Below are 9,671 nucleotides of genomic sequence, written 5' to 3'. Positions count from 1 at the left end.
TCGTGCCGACCGGAGGGAGGCCACTCCCCCGCCGCAGCTGAACAGTCATCCCGGCCTAGTGGAGGTCTGCGCAGGGGGGGTCTTCCTTGAAATGTTACCCGGCTTTTGAGCTCTCCTGTCCGGCGTGGGTTTGCGTCAGCGGCCGTGTCATTTACTCGTCGTGCCGACCGGAGGGAGGCCACTCCCCGCCACAGCTGAACAGTCATCCCGGCCTAGTGGAGGTCTGCGCAGGGGGGGTCTTCCTTGAAATGTTACCCCGGCTTTTGAGCTCTCCTGTCCGGCGTGGTTTGCGTCAGCGGCCGGTGTCATTTACTCGTCGTGTCCACCGGAGGAGGCCACTCCCCGCCGCAGCTGAACAGTCATCCCGGCCTAGTGGAGGTCTGCGCAGGGGGGGTCTTCCTTGAAATGTTACCCCGGCTTTTGAGCTCTCCTGTCCGGCGTGGGTTTGCGTCAGCGGCCGGTGTCATTTACTCGTCGTGCGACCGGAGGGAGGCCACTCCCCGCCACAGCTGAACAGTCATCCCGGCCTAGTGGAGGTCTGCGCAGGGGGGGTCTTCCTTGAAATGTTACCCGGCTTTTGAGCTCTCCTGTCCGGCGTGGGTTTGCGTCAGCGGCCGGTGTCATTTACTCGTCGTGTCCACCGGAGGGAGGCCACTCCCCGCCGCAGCTGCAGCGGCAGCTTTGAAACGTCATCCCGGCCCCCTGGAACTGTGCGCGGGGGGGGCGATGCGTCCCGTGCGAGGTACCAGGTCGCGCTGCGCCGTCTGCCTGGCCGCTTTGGGCCCGCTGGAAGTCTATTAAAGCTCCGCGATCTCCGCCTCGGTGCTTAAAAAAGCGTCCATCCGCTCTCCTGGAGCTTCTTTCGGTCATCTCGTCCGCGTGCACGGCCTGCCGGTGGCACCGGCTGGAGCTCCGCAAAAAGCTCCATTTCTGTTAAAAATGCTTAGCCGCGTCCCTGGAAGCCCAATCGGGCGTAGAAAGTGAGGGGGAAGGCCCCCAAAGCACCGGCTGGAAGTCCCAAAAAAGCTCCATGATTGGTCAATAATGCTTAGCCGCCTCCCTGGAAGCCTAATCGGGCATAAAAAGCTAGGCGGAACGGCCCCAAAGCTCCACACGGAAGTCCCAAAAAAGCTCCATGATTGGTCAATAATGCTTAGCCGCCTCCCTGGAAGCCTAATCGGGCATAAAAAGCTAGGCGGAACGGCCCCAAGCTCCACACGGAAGTCCCAAAAAAGCTCCATGATTGGTCAATAATGCTTAGCCGCCTCCCTGGAAGCCTAATCGGGCATAAAAAGCTAGGCGGAACGGCCCCAAAGCTCCACACGGAAGTCCCAAAAAAGCTCCATGATTGGTCAATAATGCTTAGCCGCCTCCCTGGAAGCCTAATCGGGCATAAAAAGCTAGGCGGAACGGCCCAAAGCTCCACACGGAAGTCCCAAAAAAGCTCCATGATTGGTCAATAATGCTTAGCCCGCCTCCCTGGAAGCCTAATCGGGCATAAAAAGCTAGGCGGAACGCCCCAAAGCTCCACACGGAAGTCCCAAAAAAGCTCCATGATTGGTCAATAATGCTTAGCCGCCTCCCTGGAAGCCTAATCGGGCATAAAAAGTTAGGCGGAACGGCCCCAAAGCTCCACACGGAAGTCCCAAAAAAGCTCCATGATTGGTCAATAATGCTTAGCCGCCTCCCTGGAAGCCTAATCGGGCATAAAAAGCTAGGCGGAACGGCCCCAAAGCTCCACACGGAAGTCCCAAAAAAGCTCCATGATTGGTCAATAATGCTTAGCCGCCTCCCTGGAAGCCTAATCGGGCATAAAAAGTTAGGCGGAACGGCTCCAAAGCTCCACACGGAAGTCCCAAAAAAAGCTCCATGATTGGTCAATAATGCTTAGCCGCCTCCCTGGAAGCCTAATCGGGCATAAAAAGTTAGGCGGAACGGCCCCAAAGCTCCACACGGAAGTCCCAAAAAAGCTCCATGATTGGGTCAATAATGCTTAGCCGCCTCCCTGGAAGCCTAATCGGGCATAAAAAGTTAGGCGGAACGGCCCCAAAGCTCCACACGGAAGTCCGAAAAAAGCTCAAAAATTTCTAAGTGCCAACGGCTCATTCGCCGTAATGTGTCCCGCTCCGCGCTGGTTCCCCGGTCGGGCCGCGAATAGCGCAAAATCAGCCTCACGGAAGTTCGAAAAAAGCTCAAAAATTTTCTAAGTGCCAACGGCTCATTCGCCGTAATGTGTCCGCTCCGCGCTGGTTCCCCCGGTCGGCCGCGAATAGCGCAAAATCAGCCTCACGGAAGTTCGAAAAAAGCTCAAAAATTTTCTAAGTGCCAACGGCTCATTCGCCGTAATGTGTCCGCTCCGCGCTGGTTCCCCGGTCGGACGCGAATAGCGCAAAAATCAGCCTAAGTGCAGTACCAACCTTGGCGTGTTGGTGCGCCAGAGTACGATGAGTTGGTCCCCCTAGTCACTGTACTCATTACCTTTACCCCCTAATCGCAAAATATAGTCAGAACGTATATGCAGAAGACTATTTTTTTCTTTTTTAAAATTTTCTAAGTGCCAGCGGATGCTGGCACACGAACTGTCCGAGCTACGACGGTTCTCCGGTCGGACAGCGAGGGTGAAAAAGCGGTCCTAAAATCACCGAGGGCTGCCGCACAAGTTGTCCGAGTGGCGACGGTTCCCCGGTCGGCCACGAATGTCGAAAATTCGGCCTCTCCACCACGGAGGTCGGTGAGAATTTCAGAATATTTTCTAAGTGCCAACGGCTCTTGCGCCGTAAAGTGTCCGCTTTGCCTGGTTCCCTCGGTCGGCCACAAATAGCGAAAAATCAGGCCTCTCCTTCTGGAGCTCGCCTAAGTGCCAACGGCTCTTGCGCCGTAATGTGTCCGCTTTGTCTGGTTCCCTCGGTCGGCCACAAACGGCGAAAAATCAGCCTCTCCTTCTGGAGCTCGTGCCAACTTTGGCGAATATTTTCTAAGTGCCAACGGCTCTTGCGCCGTAAAGTGTCCGCTTTGCCTGGTTCCCTCGGTCGGCCACAAATAGCGAAAAATCAGCCTCTCCTTCTGGAGCTCGCTAAGTGCCAACGGCTCTTGCGCCGTAATGTGTCCGCTTTGTCTGGTTCCCTCGGTCGGCCACAAACGGCGAAAAATCAGCCTCTCATTCTGGAGCTCGTGCCAACTTTGGCGAATATTTTCTAAGTGCCAACGGCTCTTGCGCCGTAATGTGTCCGCTTTGCCTGGTTCCCTCGGTCGGCCACAAATAGCGAAAAAATCAGCCTCTCCTTCTGGAGCTCGCCTAAGTGCCAACGGCTCTTGCGCCGTAATGTGTCCGCTTTGCCTGGTTCCCTCGGTCGGCCACAAACGGCGAAAAATCAGCCTCTCATTCTGGAGCTCGTGCCAACTTTGGCGAATATTTTCTAAGTGCCAACGGCTCTTGCGCCGTAATGTGTCCGCTTTGCCTGGTTCCCTCGGTCGGCCACAAATAGCGAAAAAATCAGCCTCTCCTTCTGGAGCTCGCCTAAGTGCCAACGGCTCTTGCGCCGTAATGTGTCCGCTTTGTCTGGTTCCCTCGGTCGGCCACAAACGGCGAAAAATCAGCCTCTCATTCTGGAGCTCGTGCCAACTTTGGCGAATATTTTCTAAGTGCCAACGGCTCTTGCGCCGTAATGTGTCCGCTTTGCCTGGTTCCCTCGGTCGGCCACAAATAGCGAAAAAATCAGCCTCTCCTTCTGGAGCTCGCCTAAGTGCCAACGGCTCTTGCGCCGTAATGTGTCCGCTTTGCCTGGTTCCCTCGGTCGGCCACAAACGGCGAAAAATCAGCCTCTCATTCTGGAGCTCGTGCCAACTTTGGCGAATATTTTCTAAGTGCCAACGGCTCTTGCGCCGTAATGTGTCCGCTTTGCCTGGTTCCCTCGGTCGGCCACGAACGGCGAAAAATCAGCCTCTCCTTCTGGAGCTCGCCTAAGTGCCAACGGCTCTTGCGCCGTAATGTGTCCGCTTTGCCTGGTTCCCTCGGTCGGCCACAAATAGCGAAAAACCAGCCTCTCCTTCTGGAGCTCGCCTAAGTGCCAACGGCTCTTGCGCCGTAATGTGTCCGCTTTGCCTGGTTCCCTCGGTCGGCCACAAACGGCGAAAAACCAGCCTCTCCTTCTGGAGCTCGCCTAAGTGCCAACGGCTCTTGCGCCGTAATGTGTCCGCTTTGCCTGGTTCCCTCGGTCGGCCACAAATAGCGAAAAATCAGCCTCTCCTTCTGGAGCTCGTGCCAACTTTGGCGAATATTTTCTAAGTGCCAACGGCTCTTGCGCCGTAATGTGTCCGCTTTGCCTGGTTCCCTCGGTCGGCCACAAATAGCGAAAAACCAGCCTCTCCTTCTGGAGCTCGCCTAAGTGCCAACGGCTCTTGCGCCGTAATGTGTCCGCTTTGCCTGGTTCCCTCGGTCGGCCACAAATAGCGAAAAACCAGCCTCTCCTTCTGGAGCTCGCCTAAGTGCCAACGGCTCTTGCGCCGTAATGTGTCCGCTTTGCCTGGTTCCCTCGGTCGGCCACAAACGGCGAAAAATCAGCCTCTCCTTCTGGAGCTCGCCTAAGTGCCAACGGCTCTTGCGCCGTAATATGTCCGCTTTGCCTGGTTCCCTCGGTCGGCCACAAATAGCGAAAAACCAGCCTCTCCTTCTGGAGCTCGCCTAAGTGCCAACGGCTCTTGCGCCGTAATGTGTCCGCTTTGCCTGGTTCCCTCGGTCGGCCACAAACGGCGAAAAATCAGCCTCTCCTTCTGGAGCTCGCCTAAGTGCCAACGGCTCTTGCGCCGTAATGTGTCCGCTTTGCCTGGTTCCCTCGGTCGGCCACAAACGGCGAAAAATCAGCCTCTCCTTCTGGAGCTCGCCTAAGTGCCAACGGCTCTTGCGCCGTAATGTGTCCGCTTTGCCTGGTTCCCTCGGTCGGCCACAAATAGCGAAAAACCAGCCTCTCCTTCTGGAGCTCGCCTAAGTGCCAACGGCTCTTGCGCCGTAATGTGTCCGCTTTGCCTGGTTCCCTCGGTCGGCCACAAACGGCGAAAAATCAGCCTCTCCTTCTGGAGCTCGCCTAAGTGCCAACGGCTCTTGCGCCGTAATGTGTCCGCTTTGCCTGGTTCCCTCGGTCGGCCACAAATAGCGAAAAACCAGCCTCTCCTTCTGGAGCTCGCCTAAGTGCCAACGGCTCTTGCGCCGTAATGTGTCCGCTTTGCCTGGTTCCCTCGGTCGGCCACAAACGGCGAAAAATCAGCCTCTCCTTCTGGAGCTCGCCTAAGTGCCAACGGCTCTTGCGCCGTAATGTGTCCGCTTTGCCTGGTTCCCTCGGTCGGCCACAAATAGCGAAAAACCAGCCTCTCCTTCTGGAGCTCGCCTAAGTGCCAACGGCTCTTGCGCCGTAATGTGTCCGCTTTGCCTGGTTCCCTCGGTCGGCCACAAACGGCGAAAAATCAGCCTCTCCTTCTGGAGCTCGCCTAAGTGCCAACGGCTCTTGCGCCGTAATGTGTCCGCTTTGCCTGGTTCCCTCGGTCGGCCACAAATAGCGAAAAACCAGCCTCTCCTTCTGGAGCTCGCCTAAGTGCCAACGGCTCTTGCGCCGTAATGTGTCCGCTTTGCCTGGTTCCCTCGGTCGGCCACAAACGGCGAAAAATCAGCCTCTCCTTCTGGAGCTCGCCTAAGTGCCAACGGCTCTTGCGCCGTAATGTGTCCGCTTTGCCTGGTTCCCTCGGTCGGCCACAAACGGCGAAAAACCAGCCTCTCCTTCTGGAGCTCGCCTAAGTGCCAACGGCTCTTGCGCCGTAATGTGTCCGCTTTGCCTGGTTCCCTCGGTCGGCCACAAATAGCGAAAAACCAGCCTCTCCTTCTGGAGCTCGCCTAAGTGCCAACGGCTCTTGCGCCGTAATGTGTCCGCTTTGCCTGGTTCCCTCGGTCGGCCACAAACGGCGAAAAATCAGCCTCTCCTTCTGGAGCTCGCCTAAGTGCCAACGGCTCTTGCGCCGTAATGTGTCCGCTTTGCCTGGTTCCCTCGGTCGGCCACAAACGGCGAAAAATCAGCCTCTCCTTCTGGAGCTCGCCTAAGTGCCAACGGCTCTTGCGCCGTAATGTGTCCGCTTTGCCTGGTTCCCTCGGTCGGCCACAAATAGCGAAAAACCAGCCTCTCCTTCTGGAGCTCGCGCCAACTTTGTCAAAAAATTTCTAAGTGCCAACGGCTCTTGCGCCGTAAAGTGTCCGCTTTGCCTGGTTCCCTCGGTCGGCCACAAATAGCGAAAAATCAGCCTCTCCTTCTGGAGCTCGCCTAAGTGCCAACGGCTCTTGCGCCGTAATGTGTCCGCTTTGCCTGGTTCCCTCGGTCGGCCACAAATAGCGAAAAACCAGCCTCTCCTTCTGGAGCTCGCCTAAGTGCCAACGGCTCTTGCGCCGTAATGTGTCCGCTTTGCCTGGTTCCCTCGGTCGGCCACAAATAGCGAAAAATCAGCCTCTCCTTCTGGAGCTCGCCTAAGTGCCAACGGCTCTTGCGCCGTAATGTGTCCGCTTTGCCTGGTTCCCTCGGTCGGCCACAAATAGCGAAAAACCAGCCTCTCCTTCTGGAGCTCGCGCCAACTTTGTCAAAAAATTTCTAAGTGCCAACGGCTCTTGCGCCGTAAAGTGTCCGCTTTGCCTGGTTCCCTCGGTCGGCCACAAATAGCGAAAAATCAGCCTCTCCTTCTGGAGCTCGTGCCAACTTTGGCGAATATTTTCTAAGTGCCAACGGCTCTTGCGCCGTAATGTGTCCGCTTTGTCTGGTTCCCTCGGTCGGCCACAAATAGCGAAAAATCAGCCTCTCCTTCTGGAGCTCGTGCCAACTTTGGCGAATATTTTCTAAGTGCCAACGGCTCTTGCGCCGTAAAGTGTCCGCTTTGCCTGGTTCCCTCGGTCGGCCACAAATAGCGAAAAATCAGCCTCTCCTTCTGGAGCTCGCGCCAACTTTGTCAAAAAATTTCTAAGTGCCAACGGCTCTTGCGCCGTAAAGTGTCCGCTTTGCCTGGTTCCCTCGGTCGGCCACAAATAGCGAAAAATCAGCCTCTCCTTCTGGAGCTCGCGCCAACTTTGTCAAAAAATTTCTAAGTGCCAACGGCTCTTGCGCCGTAAAGTGTCCGCTTTGCCTGGTTCCCTCGGTCGGCCACAAATAGCGAAAAATCAGCCTCTCCTTCTGGAGCTCGCGCCAACTTTGTCGAAAAATTTCTAAGTGCCAACGGCTCTTGCGCCGTAAAGTGTCCGCTTTGCCTGGTTCCCTCGGTCGGCCACAAATAGCGAAAAATCAGCCTCTCCTTCTGGAGCTCGCGCCAACTTTGTCGAAAAATTTCTAAGTGCCAACGGCTCTTGCGCCGTAAAGTGTCCGCTTTGCCTGGTTCCCTCGGTCGGCCACAAATAGCGAAAAATCAGCCTCTCCTTCTGGAGCTCGCGCCAACTTTGTCAAAAAATTTCTAAGTGCCAACGGCTCTTGCGCCGTAAAGTGTCCGCTTTGCCTGGTTCCCTCGGTCGGCCACAAATAGCGAAAAATCAGCCTCTCCTTCTGGAGCTCGCGCCAACTTTGTCGAAAAATTTCTAAGTGCCAACGGCTCTTGCGCCGTAAAGTGTCCGCTTTGCCTGGTTCCCTCGGTCGGCCACAAATAGCGAAAAATCAGCCTCTCCTTCTGGAGCTCGCGCCAACTTTGTCGAAAAATTTCTAAGTGCCAACGGCTCTTGCGCCGTAAAGTGTCCGCTTTGTCTGGTTCCCTCGGTCGGCCGCAAATAGCGAAAAATCAGCCTCTCGCCCGTCAGGTACCAGGCGTTGGGGTACCAGGGGTAAGTGCAGTACCAGCTTTGGTCTGTTGGTGCGCCAGAGTACGATGAGTTGGTCCCCCTAGTCACTGTACTCATTACCTTTACCCCCAAATCGCAAAATATAGTCAGAACGAGTGTGGGGAACACAAGTTTTGGCCCCGAGAACCAGGCGGCTGGTGTCTCTAGCGATGTGTTCCCCCCCAAAAAGTGTTCACATGCTCGGACAGCGAACCTAGGAGCTACCGCAAAGCACTCTGGAAGTGCAAGAGCGAAAAATTTTCTAAGTACAAAAACTCTCGAAAATTTTCAAAGTGTCACAGTGCTCGAAAATTTTCAAAGTGCTACATGCTTTCCATCCAAGGAAGGAATAGTGGAGGACCGGCCGCCTCCTTAAACACAAGCCGGCGGAACGACGGGGAGGACCGGCCGCCTCCTTAAACACAGGCCGGTGGAACGTTTGGCAGAATTCTTCTCGTGGAGGACCGGCCGCCTCCTTAAACACAAGCCGGCGGAACGACGGGGAGGACCGGCCGCCTCCTTAAACACAGGCCGGTGGAACGTTTGGCAGAATTCTTCTCGTGGAGGACCGGCCGCCTCCTTAAACACAGGCCGGTGGGAACGGTTGGCAGAATTGCGTGACGGCCGCCTGCTCCCGGCGTCCGCACGTGAACGAACACCCCCTCCCGGGGACGGCCGTCTGCTCCCGACCGCCGTCCTTCACCCCCTCACCTTCCGGACCCCCGTCTGCTCCCGGCGGGCCTCCGAGTACCCCCACCTTCTCCCGAACTGACCGACAGGCAATGAGACCCGCCTTGGTAGGGCCCCCACCGGCCCCGGCTCGCGCCGGCGTTGGGTGGACGGTTCCTCCCCACTTGCGGGTCGCTCTCCACGGAGGACCGGTCGCCTCACTAAACATAGGCCGGGCGAAAATCTGCGAATGTTATACATCCAAGGAGGGAGGACCGGCCGCCTCCTTAAACCACCGGCCGGGCGAAAATATGCGAATGTTATACATCCAAGGAGGGAGGACCGGTCGCCTCACTAAACATAGGCCGGGCGAAAATCTGCGAATGTTATACATCCAAGGAGGGAGGACCGGCCGCCTCCTTAAACCACCGGCCGGGCGAAAATCTGCGAATGTTATACATCCAAGAAAGGAAGGAAGGAGGGAACCGGCCGCCTCCTTAAACACAGGCCGGGCGAAAATCTGCGAATCTTATCCATCCAAGGACGGAGGACCGGCCGCCTCCTTAAACACAGGCCGGTAGGAACGGTTGGCAGAATCGCGTGACGGCCGCCTGCTCCCGGCGTCCGCACGTGAACGAACACCCCCTCCCGGGGACGGCCGTCTGCTCCCGGCCGCCGTCCTTCACCCCCCTCAGCTTCCGGACCCCCGTCTGCTCCCGGCGGGCCTCCGAGTACCCTCCCCTTCTCCCGAACTGACCGACTGGCACTCATGACCCGCCTTGGTAGGGCCCCCACCGGCCCCGGCTCGCGCCGGCGTTGGGTGGACGGTTCCTCCCCACTTGCGGGTCGCACTCTAGCGCCTCGGCCGCCGCGAGAGCGTGCGCTACGCGCCGCCCCCGCAGGCCTTGGCGCGACCGAACGGCAGCGAGACCGAGACGCCCCGAATCACCCACCTAGAGGAAATCAACGGAGGCCGAGCGCGCGATCCGATTGCGGCACGCCGCGTGGGTGTCCGCCGGCCGCGCCGGTCTACCGCGAATGCTGTTTCTCAAACCCTTGCCTAACCAGACGGCACCGCGGGATGTGTTGTCGCAACTCTGCTCGACTATCGGAATAGCCTTTCCCGACTACCGCGTTGCGGGAGGCGTCTTTCGTGCCGCCGGTGGCGTATGAC

Source organism: Syngnathus typhle, linkage group LG15, assembly GCF_033458585.1.
Source record: "Syngnathus typhle isolate RoL2023-S1 ecotype Sweden linkage group LG15, RoL_Styp_1.0, whole genome shotgun sequence".
Classification (NCBI taxonomy): domain Eukaryota; kingdom Metazoa; phylum Chordata; class Actinopteri; order Syngnathiformes; family Syngnathidae; genus Syngnathus; species Syngnathus typhle.
Note: the sequence above shows the minus strand (reverse complement) of the source record.